The sequence below is a fragment of the Lytechinus variegatus genome, chromosome 3, assembly GCF_018143015.1.
Source record: "Lytechinus variegatus isolate NC3 chromosome 3, Lvar_3.0, whole genome shotgun sequence".
NCBI lineage: Eukaryota > Metazoa > Echinodermata > Echinoidea > Temnopleuroida > Toxopneustidae > Lytechinus > Lytechinus variegatus.
In genome coordinates this window covers 3,611,034-3,623,330 of record NC_054742.1, presented here as the reverse complement: position 1 = coordinate 3,623,330, position 12,297 = coordinate 3,611,034, and the positions used below count along the sequence as shown (strand labels likewise).

Here is a 12,297-nt window from a genome sequence, read left to right as displayed (position 1 = left end):
TTCGAACCCAAAAGTGGACATAAATTTTTTTCTTTTTTTTTTCTTTTCAACATTTCGCAAATGTTCCTTAATCACCATTACAAGGTATATTAGTTCAAATATCGCACAATAAAGTAGGTTAAAATCGTTTTTAATAGGCCTATAACATAAACAATGTGTATCGCCTACACCTACATGTATTTCACATATTCTCATTTCCCTCTTTTCAAGAGTATTCAACATGTTCTTTTCGTAATAAAAGTTTAGTTTTCAATATGAGCATCGCATTGATCTCAATAAACATGGTGATTGTATTCATGATCATGAAAATCAGAGACAGATCACCTAATTCGTCCTCATGACGAATTAAAATTCTAGTTATTATTATTATTATTACTAGTATTATTATCTGTACATCCATACATCTTTCTTGCGAGTAAGCTACATGTACACCTACATGTATCAATCCACTTTTATCTTCACATACATTTTTATCTATCTCTGACGGCACGTCCCATCTATACAGTAAAATATTAAAACAATAATTATAGAGTTTGATCCCTTGTTGCCAGTCTGGTATCTAACTGTAGCCAAGTGGATCTTGACCTTTGTGATAAGGTTGTCATGCACTGCTGTTCAGAATATAGTAACTGAAAGTGCCAATGGATGAATCAGGGTGCGTTTATTCGACACTTTTTTACCCTAGAATCATGATTAGAATCATGATTCAAATCACGATTCTGCAGAATCACGATTGCGTTTAGTCGAAAGTGGAAATAAACGTCTTTCAAATCACAAACATGAAACACGGAAAAGGGGGCGTTTGGAAAGACGTTTCTGTAGAATCACGAACGAAAAAGGTCGTATAAACGATATCGTGATTTGAATCATGATTCTATGACGTCATTGTGTCGTGCTTCTTCCGGGTTCGACTCAAAGGCGCGCGCTGTGTTTCGTGCAGGTTAATTTTCGTGTAGCAGTATTGCCAGTGTACTAGTACCGGTATATGCCAATTGTCACGTGCATTTAGGAATTATCATTCTGTGTATTGTACCCCCGGGGTTGTACTGTAGCGTCATTTGTATATTTCATTGTTTTCATCAATCATATCTTCAAGTTCCAAAGGCACAAATTGGACTGACGACGAACTCAGGGCTCTGCTTGTGCTTTGGCCTGAAGCAAAAGCATCCCTTACCGGGATTCACAGAAATAAGACGATACGAATCCCTTTCAGCGGCGCTTGCGAGGGAGGGATTTCTACGGAGATGTGGCACCGCCTGTCGAGACAAAATTAACAGAATTCGTGCCCAGTAGTAGTACTACGGCTACCGAACACCATTTTCGATGAACCGACAAGATTTAATACAAGTAAACAAAAACAATACGAGGTACAATACACGGAATTCTGGAAGTAAAAGATTAATTTTTCGGAAGCCGAGTAAACGTTGCACAAACGATCGCGCTTTAGCAAAAATCTTGCAGCCGACTTGAAGTTAGAAACAGGCGCGAAAATGTTGACCTATACTTCCTGGGTCAAACTGCGCACTGTGATGCGCACTGGATCGGCCCGAATTCAGGGAGAAACAGCGTTAGAAAGATGGTCGTATAAACGCTGATTCTGTCGGATCGTGATTCATGTTGCTGTTTTGAATCATGATTCAAATCGTGATTCAAATCATGATTCTGGGTTGAGGTCGCATAAACGCAGCCTTGGTACATCAATACCATTTTCTCAAATTTTCTGAACCATGAACTTTCGCCCTTAAACCTACAATTGCCCGGCTAACCCTGCTATTTTGCAGGGATATAATGTACATGTAGGTGGGGTAAACCCACTTTGCAAAAAACATTCACAAGAAAAGAAAATGGACTAAGCTTAAAGGAGAAATATTCATTGATTATGAATAATGGTCTTCATGCATACCAATGTAAAGATAGCATTTGCATTTAATAACATTTCATCATGTATGCTCTTGTTCAATAATTTTCTGTTTTTTTCATTGTGAGACTTTGTGGGATTTTTGTTGAATGTCTCGGTCTGGATATGTAGCCAGCACGCATTTGTATAACATGAGATCTCTGCTCTCCCAGGTCAGACACTCAATGGCATCATCCTCAAAAACGACTCACAGCTTCCAGGTGCGTATCAATCTGTGTTTATAAAATCATTTTTAAATTGATTGTCATTGATCTTCATGATCAATAAAGTATAGCATTGCCCTCTTCATATTTTGAATTTTAATTTGATATATACTTCGTCATATTTTGCGATTAGCAATAAATGTCAACTTTAACCCTGGACTATAAGTGGGACTAACATAGTACATGTAAGGGGCTGAGGTAAATTTTGCCCATAAGAAATGGTATTACAAGAATCCAAAAACCTACAAAAATAACTTGTGATAACACTGAGATAATCACTAGAGGGTATTCATTTGTCTCGCAATCTACTATGGTCAACAAGGAAATTCGTGATCACTCTCGCAAAAAGTGTTCACTGGCTTTCTAGGAAATTCGTGATCACTCTCGCAAAAAGTGTTCACTAGCTTACAACTTCACGAGCTTTCGAGTGCCACTGCAACTCTTTATCAAGTGACAAAGATTGTCCGATATCGTACTCTATTGAGACCAATTTTGGTCTCATTTGCATATTGCCGACCCACGGCGTATTTGCATATACCCCCGGCTTATTTGCATAACTCCTGACCAATCACACAACGGATCAGTGCCCACCTATTGTTCCCGCGTTTGTGCGTACGGTCTTGGAGATTAGTATAAATAGAGTACGATATCGGACAATCTTTGTCACTTGATAAAGAGTTGCAGCGGCACTCGAAAGCTCGTGAACTTGTAAGCTAGTGAACACTTTTTGCGAGAGTGATCACGAATTTCCTTGTTGACCATAGTAGATTGCGAGACAAATGAATACCCTCTAGCGATTATTTCAATCCGCAATAATGAACCTATTTAGTATTACTGAGATAATCAGTTTGAATCTAAAATAATGAAAATGCCCTTTTTTGGGGAAAAATCATGCTTCAAGATAATTTGATGCATCCAATAACAATACGACGTTGCTTGTATAGCACATCACTACCCATGGGCGCCTTTTTTTCTAATGAAAGAAAAACTAGCATGAATATGTGACTGATATATTTCAAGAAATTCACGAACATGATTACGAATTTCCCCCCTTTAACATAATGTACAAGTAATATGAACATCAATGATATATAACTCTATCAGTAGAGAGTAGATTAACTTTAAGGCTGTCACATTGATTCACCTTTAATACTATGTAGCTTTATATCCTATATTTTGTATCAAATAATCTAGAATATTCTTTTTTCTTTCAGAAGAAAACTCTGACAAATGTGCAGTCTTGCACGTCGATTGAATTCTCCACATGATTTTCAAATGCCAACCGCAAGCTCATTAAGATTAGAGAGTATTAATTTAGCCTTATGGAGATCATATCTATTTCCTGTGCAAAAATTCAATATTTCCTAGTTCAGAAATATGATGACCTGTCAGACTCACTGTTTCAGAGCTGATAACGTTGTTTGCTCAAAGTCAAAGTAATATGCTCTTACGTGTCTGTGCAATCTATTTATTCACTATTTTAGAAGAGGATTTATCACTATCTATTGATGATGATAATAATGTGATTTACTGTTTCAAGAGCAAAATTTCTTACATGTATCTGCAAAAAAGTGTCAGTATCAAAACCAATTTGAATCAATCACTATTCAATTTAGATATATCCCAAACCAAATTTAGTACATGAGAATAGTCAGATCATCTCTGAATACATTTTTTATCGACCAAAAGCATCAGTGATTCATTCATAAAGATAACAATTTTAAGGTATAGAATTGAATGCTGCATTGTAAACTATACAGTGAGGACTAATCAGAAATCGCAATATTGTGAATCAGAATGCCAGAAAGCCAACAAATTTTATTCAAAGCAAATCAAGTCAGGAATATCAAAGCTGCAATAAAAGTACAAGTTTAAAGAAATTTCAGGGCTTGGGAGAAAAAAAAGTCATTTAATTCAAACAAACTTCTGACGTTTATCAGCCAGACTTTGAATCTACTACATGCCATCTAGATTTCCATTCAAATGAGAACAAAAGCATAAGGCAAGTAGGAATATCTGGGATAACATAAAACAAAAGTTGAAATGAAAAGGTATGAAGTAGACAGGTACAGTAATATATTCCAAGGCTCCACATTAACTTTTTTTGGTGGTGGCCCGTTCGGGCCACCAAAACCTTCAAATAATTTTTTTTGGTGGCCCATTAGTAAAGTTTGGTGGCCCGAAAAATATAAAGAAAAACATTAATTAAAAATGAATAAAACAAACTGAAATATTCTGCAGTCACTACCACGTACCACTATTCTTTGTACATCTTGTATGTAAATTGTGCTTGCTGTTATTTTGTGGTAATAAATAAATTGTTCTGTCATTGTGAATATGAAATGATTGAAAGAAAATAAAAGAATTGAAATAAAAGAAATAAAAGAAAAAAAATTGAGAAAAAAAGAAAATGTAAGAAAAATGAATCAGACAAAATTATCAGAAAAAATTGGGAAAATTATTATTATTCAGTAGAAACATGTTCTTTAATCAGGCATATTCAATGGGAAGGGGTATAAATGGTTTAATCACTGTAAAAAAAAAAAGATTAAGAAAACGGCAAGTTATCTGGAAAAAACAGTGAGAAAATTCCTTCCCTATTTTTGACAAAATGATGGAAAAAAATCACATTTCATATCAATAAAATGCCTTCCCAAGTATTTACTTCCTTAAGAGTGGTTTAAGAAGTCATTTATAAACAAGAAAGAAAGAAGCTGTCTATTCAAGACAGCTTCGAAAATAAACCAAATATCAACATACATACAAATGCACATGTGGGACTGTGATGTACTCACCTATGTGTTTTATGTGTATTAATGCATTTGGAAATCGGTCTTTTTGAGTCAAAACAGAGGTCATAATTCCTCCTTTTAATGCTTGCGAATTATCAGGTTTCAGTAATATGGACTGTAGAAGGGCATGTCATTGGTGTAAAATGTGACTTTGACGTAGATTTTCAAAGTTCTGGAGAAGTTTTCTTAGCAGTAACATTTCGCATCGCAGCTCCCTGAGTCTGAATAGTCTGCTAGCGCACAGCCAGCTGCAGTGGTTTCACGCATGCAAAGCTCAGCCAGACAGCCGGCTGAATAATAGTTACTGTATGCTAGCGGTAGGCCTACATACTGTCATGACTGTGCAATCTTTGTGTGTGTGTATTTGTGTGTAGATTGACAAAAAAGGCGCATGACGAATTGACATGCAATTTGAACTGTAGAAAGTTGATAAATGTATGCAAAATCGGGAGAAAAATTGGGCTACTTTGAAAATCATTGGTTGCCCGATTCGGGCCACCAAAACTTAACATTTTTTCAATAATGGTTGCCCGAGATGAATTTTTGGTGGCCCCGGGCCACCGGGCCACCGCTAATGTCGAGCCTTGTATATTGCATACCAATTAACACAAATTCTGCTTTAATACACACCTGGTCTCCTTACTTTCTTGATGTCCCAACTGGGAAATCTATGAAAACCATACCAACAGTCTAAAACCAGCTGGAAGCAAGGCTGTATTCACACATGAGATCCTTACCATATTGTAGTAGACCTATATGTGCTTACATCCTGTCTTCAATATCACATCTCTGCATATCCACAACACTAGTTAATAGCCAGCTAGGGTAAAAGATACATTCACATGTGATTCTATGTTCTTCATGACCATTTAGTGTTGCTTTCAAACAATAAACCTGATACCTGTTCTCCAGACAGCATGATGTCTAAGCAGATAAACACACGGACCATGCATATCTAAAGCAAGCAGGAAGGATGGCATGTGTTCACGTAATGTTTTGAATTTTATTCTAACCATGGTTTGACACCCATCCTCCATCCCAACTAAACCTAGGGCTGAGTCAAAACTTTTAAATGCCGTTCAAATAACCGTTAAAAGCATATAAACGTTTAACTATTTCAACAACCATTTAACTGTAGGCCTATATATATCTAGGGGGGAAATTCCCCAAAACTTCCTGAAATTTCAAATTTTACACCTTTATATCCATGAAATGGTCATCTTTTTTCCACATTTCCTTGAAATTGTTTTTGTTAGTTGGATTGTTTTTTTCTAAGGAAATATGGAAAATAGATGGCCTTTCATGGATAAAAAGATGTACAATGTGTAATTTCAGCAACATTTGGGAAGCTTTGTTTTTGTTTTTGTATTTTGTTTCCCACCTGGTTAATAGAATTAAAAACGTTTTTGAAAATGCATATAATTATTCTGGTCTATTCTCAACCCTTGTTATTTACTCTAGAATATCACAGTCAAACCTACAGAAAATGACTCCAAACAAATCATTGCATGTAACTAAAAATAATGTAAAAATCCTTTATCAGTATGGAATATCAGTTTTGTTGTATGACACTGACATTACCCACCTAATATCCTTTCTGCCAGAGAGATGGGGCTGTTACTTACCAGCTATCATTTGCAATTCATGACTTCATTTAGTAGAACCACATTCAAAGGCATACAGTTATGAGAACCTTTGATACCAGGTGATGATGAATAGATGACTTCTTCTCAATCAAGCTGGTCAAAGAATCAGACCTAGATAGTAAAATAAAGATAAATATAGATTGATTATTATTAATCAAAAAGTGGTTTTGAGCATAAGCATTTTAAAATTACCAAGCCAAAAAAGAAAGGAAGTATTTTTTGCCATTTCCAAGATAGATGTGATAAAAACGCTATAGGACACATCAACATATAATCACCCCTTCCCTTCCCCCATCTATGGACAGGTAACTCTGCCTAGTCAACCTTGCATATTTAAGTCAAATCTTTTTTTTTCTATAAATAAATGCACAAATGTCCCATAGTTCAAATTGCCCTGCTTTATCAAAAATGCAGTGAACCATAGAGTCAGAGTTACTTTAATCTCATTTATTCACATAATGTAAATGAAGCAATCTTGGTGACCTCTGTAATTAAAAGCATATTAGTTTGGTTCAGCTTTTTTTGTGAATATCGAGGCTAATACAGAGAAAAGAAGATCTCTAGTGGTAAGTTCAATTAATCAATTCATGGGGGCTTTTTAATCTATTAATAGTAAGCAGAAATGTACCATGCTCAGACGAAAGCTGCTTTGGTCAGAGCAAGGTTGGAGAAAGGATCAGATAGTGCCCGTCTGAACGAGGTCGTGGTAACTTTCTCCAGTTGGAGGAACTTAACACAACGTCATCCTCTGATCAAAATAATGTACATTTGTAATCAGATAAACACAACTTTCTAATCCTTTATTGCATTGTCGGCTCTACAAATTCAAAAACAAATCAAGATTGCTTTATTTCGTCATTATGTGAATAAATGAGACTAAAGCAACTAAAATTTAAGAGGAGAAATTAAATGTTCTTCTTTCCTGTTGTGACTATTTTTGCAAAAAACTACAATGAAATTGATGAGAAACAAATGTACATGTAGTATAAAAACTGTCCCAGTTTGCAAACGTTGAAAGAAATTCAACTTTTAGGACATAAAAACTTAATCAATAACCATGAATGACTCAATATTACTTTCCTTTGAGACAGGTATAATACATGAAAAAACATGAGGTAACAAATAGATGCCTTCCGTAATACACTTGATCACCAAAATACCTGTAACTTTATGAGAATTTATTCAGACCTCAGAACATACATGAACATGCAGAGGTCAGACATACAGGTGTAGTAATACTCTATGGAATCATCCTGTTATAGATTCTACATGCTTCACAATATCAATTTCATCTAATCAAGTCCTACATGTACTTCAATACAGTCTAGAATGTAAAATGTCCCTCACATTGTATTCATGATTTTTCAGAACATCTCTATTGAAAAAGGTCATAATTCTTCCCGTTCATGCCCTCATCAGACCTGTTATTGATTTAGACATAGAGCCTTACTGGAAGATGAGATACTGCGCATGCATCACTTCAATCGCTTACCTGCTTTACCACTGGAGCAAAATGAGCTAATGGGCAATGTATGTATGCTGGTTATAAACAGGGAAATAGCAGTCCCTGCTATAAACATTCCAAGGTATAGGCAATGACATTCATATTTCATCAAGCGGTCACCAAGCATTGATCCCCTGTAGCTAGCAAAGGAATATTCACACTGCTACTTCATAGATATTTCATTCCGATCAATGAATCAGGCAAGCATATTTCCTACACTTGAAATATTATCATATTCCTCTATGCAATTGCATTTAATCCTGTATAGATTAATTTAGGTTTCAAAGATATCTAAGAAGAGTTATCATGTACATGTATGCGTACATGTAGGCATACTCTTTTGTTTGATTTTTTGTGTTACATGTTCATAGCCAACCTAACTTTTTGATATTTGTTTTCAATCATGTATAGTTGGCTTTAAAAAAAATCATAAGAAGCAACAGGGACATGTAACTAGAAGTAAAATCTCCTAGTCTAAATAAATCTGTACTTTGACTGAGGAGAAATTCAACTTTAAGGTAACACAAGTCTTGCTTAATCTGGTAAAAAAAAATTGCTCTGACTTTAATATGTTCAGAGTTCATTTGCTTCTTCTTTTCACAAAAACATTCATACCTGGTAGTTGAAAAAAATATATGTGATTATTCAAAAGATGGCATATGCAGAGCTCATTGCTTTTACTAGACCAAGCACATTCAACAAGTCTGACTGCAAGTGGCTTAATGCTACATGTATATACAAATTAGAAATCATAGACATTTACTAATTATCCATCTATCAAATTGTCTGATACATCATATTGATAACTTCTACATTAAGACAAGATGTAGAGTATGGAAATGTCAACCTCCCTACCAATAGCATCCATAGGGCATTATGACTTGTCCCTTTGATATGAGGACACCATCCAGATGACACACAGAAATTCTTATGCCATCTTGGATTGCTGCCATCCACCCTCTCTACATATGAATGACACAGATGAAATGCTGGGGTACTGCCAAGGGGTAGCTGGTTTCCAAACAAAACCGCTCATCAATTGAATAGAAGAGGGTCTGAAGTGCAAACCTAGAGAAACTGGTCTCCATGAAACAAGTACATGTTGTAATCTGATTACTGTCGGAAACTTATGAAATTAGTTTATGTTACTATGATTTCATAAATGTGTATGAATATACTGCAGATACATGTAGACCTCTATAGTCAGTCAGGCCTGGGGTTTTTCCTTGGAGGGAGGGGGGGAGGGGGGACTCAAATTTTATTTTGATAGGGGAGTGCTTTAACGAAACCCTGAAATGGGGTGTAAGGAACTAACCACAAGGTTGAAATACCGGGTCTTTTGGAACTAAATATATACATGTGGGCCTACTGGATGGAGGGAGTTGTGAAGCCATGCATGCAGCTCTAGAATGCGGTGTTTGCACTGGAAAAAAAAATTGGTAGGGCTAGGGAACTGAGACGTTTGGAACAGGGGTCTTGCGAGCAGGGCGGGGTGGCTTCTGAATGGAATTTTGTCATTCAGAGTATCTAGGCAACTGGAAATAAGGTCTGAAAAAGTGGGTCATCGAAGCAGCACGTCCCCGTACCACCAATATATGAGTGCCCCCCCCCCCCCCGGGTTTATCGAGATGAAATACATGAAAGTATGCCATAACAAGAGAAGAGTAAACAAAACATAGTGAAATGCTGATTGTGGGCCTACAGTTAAAGCCTGTGTATAGCTTTGGTAAAGGGTCAATAATGTGATTGATAATCGAATATCATCTAATATGACAGTCTTACTGAAGCGTAGAGACCGTTAGATATTTTTCCAACTGCACTTCTCTGAGAAAATTTCAAATATTCAAATCTTGGATATATAGCGCCCTCTCTCGGCGATGCTTGTTTTGAATTAAAAAAATGGGCATTCAAGCACTTATCTTTTAAATTTAGTGATTAGATATCCAAAAGTTACAAAGAACATATCTTGAAAGTTTCAGCCCATTCCATGATTTGGAATAGGATTTAATTGAAAGACAAAAATACACAGATATTTTAATTTGATCGGGTGACCCGATCAAGTTAAATTTCCATGTAAAATCGCAAAATTTATCCTGTAAAACACATTTTCATTTCATATCCTCCACATCATAACTGTTATAGGGCATATCCATTCATATTAGCTAGCAATGAATTGGAATAGTGATAGGTGCATTTTGGTGGATTTACCAAAAATATACACAAGCTTTAATAGTCAGCAAGCACAGACTCATATCTGACACTTATTAAAACCAATTATTTCATGTCTAGATTAAAGACTAGATGCCAAACTCTCTGGCCAGAATTCACAAAGGTGGTTTTGAAAACCCACGGTTTATGCAGATTTCCTATATAAATTACGCTTAATAATTTAGCACGTATCGTGTGCGTGTATGAAAAATGTCCAATCCTGATGCGTGCTTTTGTCACAGTGTACCAAATTGACGCCTGTTGCCGTGGTAATCAACGCTATTTTATTCATAAGTTTTACTGTTTTTATTCATGAGTCCATTCTTCAAACAATGGACTCATGAATAAAATAGCGTATCTAACCATGGTAACAGGCGTCAATTTGGTGCACTGTGACAAAAGCATGCATCAGCTTAGGACATGTTTTATACACGCTCCCGTTATGCGCTAAAATTAAGCGTTATTTATACAGGAAATCTGCATAAACCATGGACTCAACCATGGGTTTTCAAAACCACCTTTGTGAATTCGGGCCTCTGTGTCAAACCAGAGGCAGCCATATTACATGGTGAATCTAGCCTCATAATTTCAGAGAGGCCGTTCTCATTACGCTTTCTAAAACTAGTTTACTGGAAGCCGATTCAGGAAACCAGTTTGGAAGATCGCTTTGCTAACGTTCCTACTTGATCACACGAAAGTGGTTTTCAAAATCACTTCATGCGAAGCGCTCTTGTTGCTATGAAAACGCTCTCAGTGGGGTGACACGTTTCGCGCGAAATTCGAAACCGCAGCATGGTCATTCTACACCTGTCGTGTGGAGTAGCGCGCTCAAAATGTGCGAAGATCACTTCCCGTAGAACGGTTGTGTCCTCACTTACAATAAAACCAGTTTAACGAGGCAAAGCGATCTTGAAAACTACATCGTAAGGAGGTTTTCCGAACTGGTTTGGAAGAACACTTCCAAGACCGCTTCGACCGTTCTCACTACACGTTAATCTTGTTTCCACTAAACTAGTTTTAGGAGCATAGTGAGAACATTCCTCAGACTTTACATGATGCACAATGAGAAAAACAAGAGTCTGTGCCTGCAAACTAATCTACAGTGCATTAGATGCTAGGCAAAAGAGAAAATTTCAGAAAGTCAACCATACAATGGACAGAAACTCTTCATGTACAAAGCCAACAGAAAGATGCTGGAAGACAGAACTGGACAGAGACAGATGGAAAACTATGACATATAAACATCCTTTAAGAGATGGAACAGTGGTAAGGTAATACATGATGTAGGCCTATATTCAATAGGTACCCCCCCCCTCCAAAAAAGGGGGGTTATTCATTTGGTATTTCAGTCTGAATTTACCCCTTTATCTGACTTGACACTTCACATCTTTTAATTTCAATCAAGCAGATTATATTCTAAGGCAGAGTGGAAGAATTGATAAGGACAAATCCAGGGGAAATTAATTTTGTGTGATGGATACGGCAGTGATTGTGTGATATGCATGATTGATTACTAGGGCACAAGAGATGGTTCCAGATATATACACACTTGCTTCTATTAAAGAGAAAATTCACCCTGATAATAAGTTGTTTCTAATAAAAGCAGAAAAATTGGAGAAAGATATTGGATAAGGTGTGATGAATGTCGTGTGATATAAATTCTCCAAAATTCACAATTATTTCATTTTGTGTGGTTGATATAACCTTAGACACAAATATCATTTTCCCTTATACAACAAAAATATTCTAATTCTTCATGTTTCATTTTATGAAATTATATCTTACTTGATATCTTGTCTTGTCTTTCCGTTGATGCCCACAATCAAATTGTTGATTATTATGGCAAAGTTGAAAAAAGTTAACATTGACCTTGTCTGCGATATCCTACTGTACTGTCGAAACCTTCAATTTTTTCTTTTCTTTAAGATAAAAAAGACATTGCTGGTGATGCTGTTTACATGCTGACCCTTGTCACAAATGTGTCAAGGGTTGCAGTATCCACTACCTCAGCTGGTACATGTATATA

General features: G+C 36.3%; 1 protein-coding gene across 1 annotated transcript in view; it reads right to left on the bottom strand.

Annotated features, from left to right (window-relative positions):
- Positions 1–6,675, bottom strand: part of LOC121410010 (cyclin-dependent kinase 17-like) — a 32,957-nt gene extending 26,282 nt beyond the window's left edge. The window contains exon 1 of the mRNA XM_041601820.1: positions 6,539–6,675. The gene's annotated coding sequence lies outside the window, so the exon portion shown is untranslated. The remainder of the gene's footprint in view (positions 1–6,538) is intronic.
- Between the last annotated feature and the right edge of the window lie 5,622 nt (positions 6,676–12,297).